General features: G+C 39.1%; 1 protein-coding gene across 2 annotated transcripts in view; it reads right to left on the bottom strand.

The window, feature by feature from the left end:
- WRN (WRN RecQ like helicase) overlaps positions 1-16,171 on the bottom strand; it is a 114,391-nt gene extending 98,220 nt beyond the window's left edge. For both annotated transcript variants that reach the window (XM_040242905.1, XM_040242906.1), the window contains exon 1: positions 15,960-16,171. The gene's annotated coding sequence lies outside the window, so the exon portion shown is untranslated. The remainder of the gene's footprint in view (positions 1-15,959) is intronic.
- Positions 16,172-16,670: the final 499 nt, after the last annotated feature.

The raw sequence follows: 16,670 nt of genomic DNA, 5'->3' as shown, positions 1-16,670 counted from the left end.
GAAAGGAGTGTGAAAAGGTTGGCTTAAAACCCAATATTCAAAAAACTAAGCCATGGCATCTGGTCTCATCACTTCATGGCAAAGAAAGGGGGAAACAATGGAAACTGTGACAGACTTTATTTGTGGGGGAGGACTCTAAAATCATTGCAGATGGTGACTGCAGCCATGAAATTAAAAGACACTTGCTCCTTGGAAGAAATGTTATGACCAACCTAGACAGCATATTAAAAACCAGAGACATTACTTTGCCATCAAAGGTCTATCTAGTCAAAGCTATGGTTTTTCCAGTTGCCATGTATGGAGGTGAGAGTTGGACTGTAAAGAAAGCTCAGCACTGAAGAATTGATGCTTTTGAACTGTGGTGTTGGAGAAGACTCTTGAGAGTTACCTTTCTTGAGAGTCCCTTGGATTGCAAGAAGATTCAACCAGTCAATCTTAAAGGAAATCAGTCCTGAATACTTATTGGAAGGACTGATGCTGAAGCTGAAACTCCAATACTTTGGCCACCGGATACAAAGAGCTGACTCACTGGAAAAGACCCTGATGCTGGGAAAGACTGAAGGTGGGAGAAGGGGATGACAGAGGATGAGATAGTTGGATGGCATCACTGACTCAATGGACATGAGTTTGAGTAGGCTCCAGGAGTTGGTGATGGACAGGGAAGCCTGGCATGCTGCAGTCCATGGAGTCACAAAGAGTCGGACACAACTGAGTGACTGAACTGAACTGATTTGCCACAAATCCAAAGCCCTTAACAGGAAAGTCAAAAGCTAATCCCGAAGTATGTGTATATACACACAACACACATAGGAAAAGAGTCTATTCTTAATCTTAAAAACATTTTTATTAAACTGGAAAACAAGTTTTGCTATATACAGAGTAGATCATTTGCAAAACTGCCAGAAAATTGTTTTCTGCAAATAATAAACAACTCTATTAAAACAGCTATAAAATCTTGTAATTCTGTAAGTAATTATTCACACTGCCAGAACAGAAATAAACCTCAGTACCTCTTCCCTACAGCCAGCTATATGACTGAAATCATTTTAATTTAAAATGTCTAATCTTTAACGTACATACTCTTTTTTGCACAGAAAATTCTGTCTAGATGCCTCCAGGTTAAGAATTTGAAAATAAACGTGTTTACAAACCTAACATTTTTATCAAACTTATTCATACTTATATCTTGGGCCAGATAAAAAGCACACAGAAAAGGAAAGTTGGAGAATAATTCACAGTAGAGAAATTCTTCTGCATACATGCAGCTTTTAATCATTGATCAGATAAAGGTTATTCTTGGAAAGGATCTAAGTCACTGAATAATAGAATTTTTAAACTACATATTGAGCTGTTACCTTGTTGATTATGAACAATGTTCACACATGGTTTTCCAAAATCAAATCTTATCATTTCTTATTTGAGCCATTAAAGGATCCCAAGTTCCTCTTTAAAATCAATAATGTATTTTGATTTGCTTTGGTTTGGACTTTTCTAGAATAATCTCACCTATCTATCCACCACTATGTACCGCTTTTCACCTTTACCACTTCTTTAAAGGCTGGCTTTAAACAACATACACCTGGGATTTTTGTTGTGGTTCACTTTTCTGGTTTTGGTTTTGAACAGCGCCAACTTGAACATGCTGTCTTTCAACAGGAGATTCATCTCATTCAAAGTTAGTATAAGAACTTGTGCTTTCCCTTTCATTTTTGGTTAATATTTATCTTCCTCTCTTCGGTTTCCTCTTACTCTTCGTCCATTTTCTCCAACTGGGTGAAGTTACCATTCATACTCTTTTTTACCATTGTCAGTGTTAAAACTTCACTTTTTACACATCCTACTATTACTCCACTCTCTGGGCAAAATAATAAAACTATATCCCTTCCCCATCAAGACCTGACATTTACACTGTCTCTCCATCCAGTAAGGGAAAACTCTTAGAATGTTTTGACTTCCCCACCCTTAACCACTGTCTTTTGCTGATACAGTTACTTCCCCACCCTTAACCACTGTCTTTTGCTGATAGTTTTGGCTATTACAGCCTGTTGGCTTTCTAGTACTACTTTTCTATTTCAAGAATCCTTACTGTTTTCTGAACATTTTTGTTACAAATTTCATCATCCATTTTAATGTTTGAACTGAACTGAAGTCGCTCAGTCGGGTCCAACTCTTTGCAACCCTGTGGACTGTAGCCCACCAGGCTCCTCCATCCATGAGATTCTCCAGGCAAGAATACTGGAGTGGGGTGCCATTTCCTTCTCCAGGGGATCTTCCCGATCCAGGGATTGAACCCAGGTCTCCCGCATTGCAGGCAGACACTTTAACCTCTGAGCCACCAGGATATGTAAGTGTTTATATTGCTTACTACGGTTTCCTTTTCAATTCATCCTGCCCTATCCTGGATCTCTGTTCTGAATTCAATTGTTTGCTGAGAGGTTCTTTTCAATTGCTTTCCTCAGGTAGAATATGTAGGGGATAAGCGCTGATCCCTTGCATATATAAAAACCTATTTTTTCAGACAGATAAGAGAATGATGTGTTGACGGAGCATCTAACAGTCTCTCAGCAGTTTGTAGACGTTCTCTTACAGTCTTCTGCCATTTAACATCACAAGTAAGAAGTCCATTGCTTTTCTGCTGCTTTCTTCAATTATGAGTAACATTTTTCCCATCTGGGAGCCTTAGACACTTTATACAGGATTTTTATATTTTAAAGCGCTCCACTCTATTCTTCTTGGGATCAGAAAGCCCGTGGAAAGGATTCCAATCTTAAGAAAATTTGCCTCTTGTTATAGGATGAACATATTCAAAAGCAGAGACATTACTTTGCCAACTAAGGTCTGTCTAGTCAAGGCTATGGTTTTTCCTGTGGTCATGTATGGATGTGAGAGCTGGACTGTGAAGAAGGCTGAGCGCCGAAGAATTGATGCTTTTGAACTGTGGTGTTGGAGAAGACTCTTGAGAGTCCCTTGGACTGCAAGGAGATCCAACCAGTCCATTCTGAAGGAGATCAGCCCTGGGATTTCTTTGGAAGGAATGATGGCTAAAGCTGAAACTCCAGTACTTGGCCACCTCATGCGAAGAGTTGACTCATTGGAAAAGACTCTGGTGCTGGGAGGGATTGGGGGCAGGAGGAGAAGGGGATGACAGAGGATGTGATGGCTGGATGGCATCACTGACTTGATGGCCGTGAGTCTGAGTGAACTTCGGGAGTTGGTGATGGACAGGGAGGCCTGGCGTGCTGCAATTCATGGGGTCGCAAAGAGTCGGACATGACTTAGCGACTGAACTGTATGCCTCTCCAGTATAAGACAGGTTGGGGTCCTAATCTCCAAGTACCTCAGAATGCCACTTTGTTTGGAAACAGGGTCATTACAGAGGTAACCAAATTTAAATAAAGTTATTAGAGCCGTCCTTAATCCAAAATGAGTAATGTCTTTATAAAAAAGGGCAAATCTGGACACAGAGACAAGACATGCATACATAGAAGACGATGTGGAAAAACACATTGTGTAAGGAAAAAGTCATCTACAAGCCACAAAGGCAGGCCAGAAGCAGACCTTTCCCTCACAGCCCTCAGGGAGGAAAAAAAAAAAAAAACTCTGCCAACAACGTGATTTTGAACTTCCAGCTTCCAAAACTGCAGAATATTAAATTTCTGTTGAGTCTTCCAGTTGGTGGTACTTAATCACGGCAGCTATAACAAACTAATACACTCCTATTACTGGTTTAGTTATTAATTGCTATAACCTATTCTTTTTTTCCTTCTATACCACTTATTCACATTCCAGTGAAAACGTGCCTGAATTTCTTCTGTTAATGTCTATTTTTTTCTACCTGATGATGGCTTCCTTAACTTTGTTCAGTGTTACAAGACATCTCTTCTACTTGATCTCCAAGATGCTAATTTCCTTCTCAATATTCTCCCTTTCATTTCAAAGTCCTTTGACAATCTGCCTTACTGAACTTTTACAATGTTAAGATTTGGACTATTAATTTCAGAAAGTTCCTTTGCACTCTAGTTGAGTCTCCCCAAATGTGCTTGTAATTTCTTTCTTTAGTAAAAGTTACGATTTAATTATTTCAAAGACCTGTTTCAACAGGAGTTTCCTATTCTGGACATTCCTCATGTGGAATTCCTTGGGTAAAATGTTATTTTACTTTATCCATGTAACTCTATTTATCATCAGCAGTCTCAGCTCTTAGGGTCCATCAGAAAGCTGCAAAATGAGCACCAAGAGACTATATTAAGTTTTCTTAATATAGTCTGGATACCTTGATTCACAGGTATCCAGAGCTGTAATCTCAAGCTCTAGCTCACCAGCACATAGAACCCACCAGTGCAACTCCTCTAAGTCCTGTAAGACGGGAAATATCAAGTAGGCTTCCTAAGTCCAATTGGTTCTTCAGTACATTCAATACCAATTTAATTTTCAGCCACATTTGTTTTACCGCAGTAATTCTAACAAGTACTTTATTTAGGAAACAATGTTTTAATTCCTCTAACCTCCAATATCCCTTTTACACCATTTCCAGTTCTTTAATACATTTTCTATTGAATCCACTGAATCCATTTTTACAAGGACTCTAAGTTACTTTTTGTGTAGAAAATTCTTTTTTTATCAAGGGTCAACTATTCAGCTAAGTGATTTGATATCTGTTGATTTTACTCAAATACATGATGACTCTCAATTGTCCGATTCATTTATAAATTAAGTTCCACACCAGAAATGGACAACATTTTCAAGTTCATGGCACATTCAGAAAATGAAACTGTTTTCATGGCATGCTGGGAATGGGATCTGGAAATGCAAATATACTGTGAAACTTCTACCTTCTTTATAAAATTAAAATTTTCAAACTTTTAAAATAACAAACTTGAAATTATTTAGGAGAAATAACTTCTGTATATTAGGTTTTATGTTTAGCATGGTTACACAAAATTCTTGATTTAGATCTTTGAACAACATATTCTTAATACTCTGTAGAGCAACCATCATAAACAAGCTTTGTTAGCACCAATGGCAGCAGCAAATGACAAAAGGGGAAGCTTTGCTCTGACATACTGAAATCTCCTTTTTCACTGTTAACCAGCACTCCAACAACTCGATCTCCTTAAATTGAACTTCAAACCTGGTGGAAGTCTTTAATGCTTCTCCTGTTCCTCTACTGAGAAATATGTTAATTTCTTCTGATGATGTTAAATAAGCTTCAAATACAAATGAATGTTTCTATATCAAGAATTTCAATGCTAAAGTTCTATCAGGCACACACTGGCTTTTCTCTAATAATATTAATCCTTCTTTAGGATTCAAATAACACCAATTAAACAATCACTTCTAAAAGTTATTTTAACTTCACTCCGCCAAACCTTAATTTTTACTCTGAATCCATAAATTTTGTCAGTACACATTAATATATTTTCCACATGACCACTACAGTGATGATTAAGTTAATTCAAGTGCTCAAAATGTCAGTTAAGGATACCATTTTTTGAAGCCAATAATTAGACTTCAAAAAATCTGCAAAGTAAGAGTCATTCACACAGAATAATTTGAAATTTTTCCCTTTAGCTTATAAATCTTCCTTTGGACTGTCAACCTATTTCAGTAATGAAATAGCTAATCAGATTTCTTCACCTAAAGCTGAAAGGATGGCATTGTAGCCGCTTGGATTTCAGTAGATTCACCGTTCTTACGACATCATTTAATGGAGAATTCAGAACTACAGGTAAATTTTAATATACAAGAGATTCTCTGTGAATAAAACAACATATAACTAGGAATATCAGGTTTTTTACGTTGAACTTAACATAAAGCCTTTCTATGTTCCTATTGTTACCAGCCCCACATTTCCAGTTTCTATAATTTCTCATATGTTTCAAAATATTCATTTTTCACTTCATTTTTCATCTCCAGTTGGTTCTGGAACTTCTGTGCCAAGCAAATAATGTCCTTCCAGGCATTTTTCAAAGATTCTATAAAGCCTGCTGAGGACCACTGCCAAGTATTTACGAATTCATAACTGCAATGAACACTTTTTTCATTAATCTTCTTCTAATGTTGTCTTCAGCATAAACCTTCAACATATCTTCTAAAAGATAACTGAAAAATGGCAACTTTTTTACTTCCTTTGCCTCACTGGTCCCAAACATAGTATTCCATATAGGCAGGAGGGAAAAAAGCAGATTTAGCAAACTAGTGAGGTAATCTGGGTTCTATTAACTGTTCAATCCTGTAACTAGCTTCTTGAGTTCAATCTGATTATTTCTTTTATCAGTCTCTTAAATTTGTTCTTATTTTTTGCTCACAGACACTTTCAAACGTTCAGATCTTTTGTTTAGTAAAATATATGTTTTATGAAAAGGTATCAGAATATTCTGCCTGACACCCCTACTCCATTTGATTTAGGCTGAAAAGTGAAGAATTCTGGGAATACCAAATCCAATTCTGAGATAATCCTTTACTACTTAGTTATTGATTAATAAATATTTACTATTATGTTCAGCTCATAAACTGGATGACATTCCAGCTTTAATCAGTCTTACACATCAAAACTGGGAAAGTAAGTAACTAAGGAAATTAAATCTATTTGCATATAAAGTACTTAAAATACTACAGGTCTTTAATTCCTCAGGAAAAGTTTTCTGTTGTTTAGCCTGTCTGTATTCTTATGAACATTTCTAAACAAGTCCTATCCAAAAAAACAATTTTTTTTAATTAAGGAGATTAAACAAAAACTAAGTGTACTGAAATACTTATTTTCATTTATTTTAATAATTAAAAAATTTTAAAGTAAACAAAAAATACTTCAGGGTAATCAAATATATTTTTAAATGAGTTTCTGAAGATACAAAGACATATTTTATTAAATCAATTGAGTTGCATATGTTCAATCAATTAATAATAGTAATAATAACTAATGCTCTTTTCTATGTTTCCAGTAAAACTATGAGAATTAGGAAAGAAAATTCAAAGAACACATATAACTTTCCCAATGAGTAAATAACATACACATACCCAATTAAAGTGATTAACAGATAGGAAATTATTTAACAGTTAAGACAGAAGGATACAGCCACAACACAGCCCTTTTCAACCAAGTTTACTGTGCATAACTATACACGTTATAGATCTCAAGTAGTTTACAAAACGATCTACATAAAGAATGCTCAAACATAATTTAACCTATTGCAAATCTTTGAATGTTTGCCTTATAAAAAGCTTTTTTGTTTGAAAATTATAAAAAATATGCAACCATCAAAATTGTGCATTACCCATAACCCATATCATTATGCTGCAGCACAAACTGGAAGGCACTAACCTGGCTTCAGCTAAATCTTGCCAATGGTCAGTATGGTCCCAGTTTTGCCAGACCTTCCAATTTTCCAAAAGAAATGGATGTGCTACTCAATCTCCCATTTGATACCAATTTCCAAGACCCAGTTTCCTGTAGGCCTCTTAATTCTAACCTCGGCTGTAGACAAATCAATACCAGCAGCTGGTGTGAGTATCTCTCGAAATGTTAAGAGTCAGTATCCCTTTATAAAACATTCTTTGAGTGAAACACTTGGGTACATTTTTGGAGGTACACTACAGAATGAGTAGTTGAGAAGCAGCAGGAATATGCCAAAACAGGAGAGAGGGTTGTAGTCTGGGACACGTACTTAATCAGGGTAGAGTAGGAGGGAAGTTATCTGAAGACTGGAGCACGTCTCCTTTTCTCCCCATTTCTGACTCTTTATCAACTCACACTGGCCTGGCGCATTACTTCACCCTATGGATTCCGCAATGACTCGAGCAGCACCCACATAGCCCGTCATTTACCTTCTCATCTGTAAAACTGGGACTAAAAACAATGAACCCAGAGGGGGCACGAGCTCAGTTCTTCCAGTCCATTAACTATCAGCATCAATCAAATGCTTCAATAGTCAAATCATTAAAAGGACTAGTTTGATGGTCTAGTGTGAAAATTAATGTCTAAATAGAGCCTAGGGTAAATGAAAGATAAGCCATCTTCATGAAGGTAGACCAAGGAAATTTCTTTACACAATACTAGGATTTCCACTCAAAATACTTCTCTACTTCTCACACCATTTTACCTATAGTTACATTTTTAAAAATTAATCTTACAAAAATAACCAGCATTCTCCAGAAAGATTTATATACAAGTATAGTCATCCTTGTTATACATAATAGAAAACCAAAGCAGCTTAAATGATTCAGCAATTCGCTCTGGTTATCAATGTCCAAATTAGACACTGAGTCAGACACGACAGAGAGACTAACAATAATAAATTACATATATATATACACACAGATACATATAGAGACACACTGTTGTTTTAGTCGTGTCCAACTCTTTTGCAACCCCAAGGACTGCAGCCTGCCAGGCTCCTCTGTCTATGGAGTTTCCCAGGCAAGAATACAGAAGTTGGTTGCCATTTCCTTCTCCAGGGAATCTTGCCGATCCAGGGAATGAACCTGTGTCTCCTGCACTGGCAGGCACATTCTCGTAGCACTGAGCCACCTGGGAAGTCCCTATAGAGACACATGTACACACATATTTCTACACAAGCATGCACGATCTATAATTACCGGAGAGGATATAACTTATAAGGTATCCTTCTGTATTGTTTTTGAGAATTCTTTTCTACTTTTCAGTGCACTAATAAGAATAGGAAGGGGCAGAGGAAAAAGAACCATGGCATCCATGAAAAAGCCCTCATTAAATTCCCTAATTAAAGAGGCTTTCATTAATCTATTGAATCTTAATTTCCCTCCAAATAACCCAGGCAAACAAACTACAAACACTAAATAAAACCACCATTAGCATTTCCTTCAGCTACAGTAAATCACAGCAATTTAAAATTTTTCTTTTGAGAGACCTATTTCTTTATAGGTATCTACTAAATATTCATACCTGTCAAACATCATGTTATATATAATTTATATTTTTAAAGTTTAAGTTAAAACTTGTGTTAATAAAGTCAACTGAAATAAAGTATAAATAGAACCAAATAAATACAATAAAATGTCATTAAAATGCTAGCAACAGGGGAAAAAGAATAATGCTGTGTCATTGTGAGAAGCCGCACTGCCCATAAACCAGGAACATGACTTGACCTGAACTGAGTCCATGGCACAGCGAAGTGCTTTATAACTGAATTTCACTATCCAACTGAATAATTCATTATTTTTAATGAATTTCCTCTGTTCTGTAAGTAGCTATAGCCAGTCAGCTAAAATCAGCCACTATAAACTGGGAAACTGCAGAGAAAGTTTTCAGGTAAGTCAATTTAAAACTTTCTGAGGCTGCCTATTTTTTCTTTTTATTTTTCCCTGTCACTTCATATGGGCTGAGATGAAATTTTACAAGACTCATTATCAAAAGGACATTGACGGTTGGCTACCCAGCATCCATTCCACCCTGCACCTTTGGCACAGTGCTGTAAATTTAACTCAGATAATGACCACTTATTCGCAAAGCCAATGTGCTTCAAGGAAGCTGCCCCCAACTGCCAGCTCCCATGGAAAATCCAACTGATCTAAAATAAATCCCATTCCCCCCAGTTACAATGATTCAGAAACTCAGGCCTGGACTCAAGGCATTCTCCTAGCTTTGGGTTAAGAATAAAAACTGCAACCTAAGACAGACCAATGAGACACAAGAGATGTTTATGGGGCTTCTGAGAATAATATTTTATTTTCTTATATGAAAGTACCACAAGAGATGTCTTGTTTGAGAATGGGAAGCCTGGGCCTTCAACAGCCAATTTGCCACGGTGATGGAAATTAGCGGGAGGATGAAGCCAACACACAGGAGATGGAAAAGGTAAGAAATGAAGCTACAGTCAGTGCACTAAACTAGTCTTCAAGTCAGTCCTCCCCTAGCCATCAAGGTCCATTTTAAAAATAAGTCTCCTTATTTGTTAAGCCTGTTTGAATCAAGTTTTCTGTGCTTGTGTTGTAACTAACACACAAATATAATTGAAAATAAGAGTATGTGGCCAATTCTTTTCTTTAAACCCTTATCTTAAATAAAAATAAATTATAAGGATAAAAATACTAGCCCCAGACAAACACACATATATATTAGCCACACAAAGTATACAGTACCAAAAGTTTCAAAATTTCATAAACAGAGCTTCATATCTTCTTTAAATCAAAATAAGAATTAAAATAACATTAAAAAGCAATGTAACAGAAAATTAGAACTTAAATAAGCGGGGGTGATATTGAACTTTAGGGTGCACAGCTCTGCGTTGGGCTGAAATGCAGGGTTTTCAGACAGAAAGAAAAACGCAGTATTTTACAGTAAGACCAATTTAAGTGTGGAAGGAAGAGCAAAAGGTAAAAATAGAGACAGAGTAAAAAAGAAATTAGAAAATTAATATAAAATTCTGAAAGCAACCATAAGTTTATCCAATGCCAAGAACTTCAGATTAACTTCTTCACACAGGGAAAGTTCATATAAAGTGAGTAAAAGGAAAAATGAGCAATTCTGTGATGGTACAGAAGGCAAAAGTTATCTTCTAGTCCAGTGATCTTTCCACCGCACTCCAGTACCCTCACTTCAAGAATGAATAGCTAAAGTAGATCACGTGCCCACAGGTGATATCTCACACTACAGCTCAAAATGAGAAGACGCAACAAACCTTTGATATTTTCCCTAATGGCCTCTCCTATTCCCACAATACACTAGGGAGATCCCACAACTCTACCTTCTTGGCCTCAGAGGGACCTAAAGAGAAGGTGAATCTCCGCCCTGCCCTGAAAAGCTAGCCTATCAGACTAACGGTGGAAGATCATAAAATTCAGACAAGACACTGGAGTTTGAAAGAAGCAAAGGCTTGAAGGGAAGGAAGGGAAGGTCACTGGTTCCACTTATTGGGAGACAATGTGAAATTATTCTAATCACTTATTTCCCAGTGAAGAAATTATTCCAAAACCATCCTCTTTTTTGATCCTCCCATATATAAAACATTTATCAAAAAAGAAAGCAAATCACCTTTAAAAGAAGCTGACTGCTCTGCAGGTGAAGGAGGATACAGGGTAAACCTATATGATCCCTAAGGGAAGTAGTGCAGAATAATGATGGTGTTGATGATAATAAAAATGCTGATGATGATCATTTTAAGGCAGGGGTAGCACCTGGACTGCTATTACTAACCAGTTTTCACAAGAGGTAAGCTTAACTCCTATCAAAGGGCTAAAGTCTCTGAAATACTTGTCCCCCAGTACCACTTTGAGGTAATTTGATTTTATAAAACTTTATCAATTTGATTAAAAGACTGAAATACTCCAGAGATGACCAGAGTCAAGATAGGCATATCCAAATGAAGGGACTGACCTATGTATGAGCAAGAATCAATTTAAAAGTATAATTTATATCTAAACTTAATAACAGCAAAAATGACAATCTGCCAAGGAATAAACTTAAACTACCTAAGACCCATTTTAAAGACAACTAGGCAAGCTTAGTAAAACATCAAAAAAGGTCTAGAGAAGACATACCGAGTTCCTGGACAGTTAAGACTCAAAACTTTAAGTAAATCAATACACTCCAGAAGCAACAGCAAGAAAAGATGTCAGCAGGATTTTTCATCAAACCACACAAGCTTATATTAAAGTTCACTGAGAGAAGAAAATAGTCAAGAGCGTTCAAAAAAATGTATTTTTTGAGAAAATAAGACCAATAAAGAAAAATTCACTCTATTAAACATAAAAAAAAGTTTGAGAACTCCTAAAGTGAAGTCGCTCAGTCGTCTCCAACTCTTTGAGACCGTGTGGACTGTAGCCCATCAGGCTCCTCCATCCATGGGATTTTCCAGGCAAGAATACTGGAGTGGGTTGCCATTTCCTTCTCCAGGGGATCTTCCCAACCCAGGGATCGAACCTGGGTCTCCCACGTTGCAGGCAGACTCTCTCCAGTCTGAGCCACCAGGGAAAGGGAAAGTCACTCAGTCCTGTCCAATTCTTTGCGACCCCATGGGCTGTATAGTCCATGGAATTCTCCAGGCCAGAATACTGGTGTGGGGAGCCTTTCCCTTCTCCAGGGGACCTTCTCAACCCAGGTATTGAACCCAGGTCTCCCACACTGCAGGAGGATTCTTTACCAGCTGAGCCACAAAGGAAGCCCCAGGGAATTCCTCTATTAAACATAAGCAGTACACAAAGACAGAAATTAAAATAGTGTGCAATTGGTATAAAAATAGATATAAATCAATGGAACAAAATATATCATGTTCAGAAACAGAGCCATGTAAATATAGAAACTTGACATAAGATAAAGGAGGCATTTCTCATCTTTGACCACCTGCACAGAAAAACCCTGGTTCAAGCCACATTACCTCTTAACTTCCGTCACCTCCACTGTCTTCTCAAAACAGAAGTCAGAGTGATTCTGTTAAAAAATGTTTCAATTTAAAGAATTATATACCATAACCAAGTGAGATTTATCCCAGGAATGTAAAGATGGCTCAATATAAGACAATCAATCAATGTAATATGTAACTTTTACAGAATGAAGGAAATACACCTGACCATCTCAACTGACATGGGCATTTGACAAAATCAAATACTCTTTCATGATATAAAGTCAGAAAACTTGGGAGAGAAGGGAATTTCCTCCACACAATAAAGGGCACTTATGAGAAATGCAGTTAACATCATACTCAACGGTAAAAGACTGAAGATCTTTTCCCCTAAAATCAAGATCAAGACAAAGATACTCCTTCCACCAATGCTATTGAACAGAGTACTGAAATATCTAGCCCCAGAGAAATTAGATATAAATAAGAAATAAAAGGCAATAAATTGGAAAGAAGTAAAACTCTATTCACAGATGACATGACTGTGTCTATAAAAAAAAAAAAATCCCGAAGAAACCTACTAAATCTAATAAGCAAATTCAGCAAAGTGACAGGGTACATGATCAAGACACAAAAATCAGCTGAGTTTCTAGACAACAGCAATGAGCAATCTGAGGGGAAAGTTAAAAAGCAATCTCGTTCACAATCGCATCTAAAAAAATAAAATACCCAGGAGGTGAAATGAAAAACCTGTACATCAAAACCTACAAAACATTACTGCCAATTAAAGAAGACATTTCATTCACAAAGAAGACAAGTTCTACCACAACAAATGGAATACCACCTGTGTTCATGGAAAGAAAGACTTTCTATCTACAGATTCAACACAATCTCTATCAAAATTCCAAAGGCCTTTTTTTGCAGAAATGGAAAAGGTAATCCTCAAATTCATACGGAATTGAGAGTTCCCTAGTAGCAGTGATTAGGACTCATCTCTTTAACTGCTGACTAAAATCTCGCGAGTCACCAAGCATAGCGAAAAAAAAAAAAAAAAATTCATAGGTAAAATGGTTCTGCCACTATAGAAAACAGTTCCTCAAAAAGCTAAACAGATAATTATCATATGATCCAGCAAGTCCACTCCTAGGTACAGACCCAAAAGAAACAGGAACTGGAAACAGGGACTCAAGTAGATCCTTGTAAGCCAATGTTCAGCGCATCATTACTCACAATAACCAAAAGGGGGGAAAACCCAACTGTCTGTCAACAGATGAATGGATAAACAAAATATAGTATGTACACACAACGGAAACACATTCAGCCATAAAAAGAAATTAAGTTCTAATACATGGTACGATGTGGATGAACCTTGAGAACATTATGACAAATGAAATAAGTCAGATGCAAAAAAACAAATATGATTCCACTTGTATATACTACCTAGAATAAACAAATTCATAGAGAGTGAGCATATGAGAGGTTACCTGGGGCTGGACAGAAGGGCAATGGAAAGTTGTTGCTTAATTAACCAGTTATAGAGTTCTGCTCTTCAAATACACCAAGCAGGCTCCCTCAGGGCCTTTGTACTTTCGTTTACCTCAGATAGCCACAAAACTAGCTCTCTCACTTCCTTCAGCTCTTTACTCAAATATTACCCAGGTGGCAAAGAGGATAAAGAATCCTCCTGCAATGCAGGAGACCCGGGTTTGATCCCTGGGTAAGGAAGATCCCCTGGAGAAGGGAATGGCTACCCACTCCAGTATTCTTGCCTGGAGAATCCCATGCACAGAGGAGCCTGGCAGGCCACAGTCCGTGCGGTCGCAAAGAGTGGGACACGACTGAGCAACTAACACTAACAAAGAGTGAAGTAAGTCAGAAAGAGAAAAACAAATATCATATATTAACGCATATATGTGGAATCTAGAAAAATGGCATTCAGTTCAGTTCAGTCGCTCAGTTGTGTCTGACTTTGTGACCCCATGAATCGCTGCACAACAGGCCTCCCTGTCCATCACCAACTCCCGGAGTTCACTCAGACTCACGTCCATCGAGTCGGTGATGCCATCCAGCCATCTCATCCTGTCGTCCCCTTCTCCTCCTGCCCCCAATCCTTCCCAGCATCAGGGTCTTTTCCAGTGAGTCAACTCTTCGCGTGAGGCGGCCAAAGTACTGGAGTTTCAGCTTTAGCATCAGGACTGATCTCCTTTAGAATGGACTGGTTGGATCTCCTTGCAGTCCAAGGGACTATCAAGAGTCTTCTCCAACACCACAGTTCAAAAGCATCAATTATTCGGCGCTCAGCCTTCTTCACAGTCCAACTCTCACAGTCCGACTACTGGAAAAACCATAGCCTTGACTAGATATACCTTTGTTGGCAAAGTAATATCTCTGCTTTTGAATATGCTGTCTAGGGTGGTCATAACTTTCCTTCCAAGGAGTAAGCGTCTTTTAATTTCAATGCTGCAGTCACTATCTGCAGTGCCCCAAAAAATAAAGTCTGACACTGTTTCCACTGTTTCCCCATTTATTTCCCATGAAGTGATGGGACCAGATGCCATGATCTTCGTTTTCTGAACGTTGAGCTTTAAGCCAATTTTTTCACCCTCCTCCTTCACTTTCATCAAGAGGTTTTTAGTTCCTCTTCAAACGGCATAGATGATCTTATTTGCAAAACAGAAACAGAAACATAATGCAAAGAACAAGCGTATGGACACTAAAGTGGGGACAAGGAGGGGATTAACTGCGAGACTGGGATTAACACAAATATACTACTGATACTATGTATAAAATAGATAACTACTGAGAACCTACCATACAGCAGGAAGAACTCTACTCAGTACCCTGTGGTGACCTAAATGGGAAGGAAGTCCAAAAAGAGAGGGTATATGTATGTGTAGCCGATTCACTTTGCTGTACAGTAGAAACTAACACAACATTGCAAAGCTACTATACTCCAATAAACACTAATTCAAAAAAATTACATTCTCCCCCACGCCTTGCCTGACCACCTTACAGTAAAATTTCAGTTCCCTACCCTCATCCACACTCCTCATCTCTCTTTCCTTTATTATTCTCCACGGAATTTTCACTTTCTGACATACCAGGCATTTGACTTACAGCCTATCTCTCTCCAAAATCCAAACTTCCCAAAACAGAGCGATTTGTGTTTGTTTTGTTCACTGATGGACCTAGAGCGGCGCTCGGTAAATATCTGTGTAATTAAGAAGGGGGAGATCACTGTTCAATAGCATGAAAATCTAATGCCCTACCCATAGACTTCAACTCCCTAAAAATTAACATGCCTAAGTACTCTGACTTAATACACTACTAAGTTAGCATCTTAAGGATGTTAATATCCGCTTCTGTAGGGAGAATATTTACATACTGACACATAACCAGAAAACAACTCAATTTTAACCAGGAAAAAAAAAAATAAAGACTGAATATTTTGAATTCAAAAATCCAACATGATTTGTTACATTACACAAAAGGGAGGCGGAAAAGGAGAACGAAAATGTCCATCCCTAAGGAACCTCCCACCCAAAGCCCAGAGACCTACTCTGTGGAACTGAGAACCTCCAGGTCGGAGAAGGCTAGAAAGATACCCCAGGGCCTGGAGCCTGAAGCAAGGTTGGAGGGACACGTTACCCTGAGATGAGCCAGTTCAACGGGACTCGTCCATCAGCTGGATGACCTGTGCAGCGACCCAACACCACAGCCTCGAACCAGGTATGGGGGTTCGATACCGATTCAACAGACCTCATTCCCGCGCTGCGGAGCCCACGCAGGAGGATCACGGCGCACGCAAAAACGCGTCACTCCTGGGACACGGACCTTGCCCACCCCTCCGTCCGGGCTCCGCCACGCCCCCAAGTCCTCCGCTCCCATAGCGCCGAGCTGCAGCCCCTCCCACCCTAGCCCGGCTGGCTACGCGGCGCGCATGCGCGGAGGGGCCTCCCCGCCGCTAAGCACTACGGGAAGTGTAGTCTCCGCGCGGGAGCCGGTGGGCCGCCCGAGTCCTACATCTCAGCGGTACCTGGAGAAGTCAGAACAGCCTCGCCTCAGCCGGGTTCTCGTCTCCATCTTCACACCTGTCCGGTCACCTCACGCTCACTCCCCAGTCCCACGCGCTGGGCTTCCGTCAAAGCGGGCCACAGAGGAGAGCCCGAGACCCGATCTTCGCTTCAGCGGGCTGTGCTGGAGGAGGCGGGGTCCACTGCCCGCCTCCCGCCGCCCCCCTCCCCGCCCCCTCCCCTCCTCCCCGGCGGGCGTCGGGCCGGTGCCGGGAGAGCGGCGGCGGCCCCCGCAGCGGCCGCTGGAGGGGCGGCGGCGGCGGTGGGCGCCGCGGGCGATGCCCCT

Source organism: Oryx dammah, unplaced genomic scaffold (assembly GCF_014754425.2).
Source record: "Oryx dammah isolate SB20612 unplaced genomic scaffold, SCBI_Odam_1.1 HiC_scaffold_7, whole genome shotgun sequence".
Classification (NCBI taxonomy): Eukaryota; Metazoa; Chordata; class Mammalia; order Artiodactyla; family Bovidae; genus Oryx; species Oryx dammah.
This window is presented reverse-complemented; position numbering and strand designations above follow the sequence as displayed.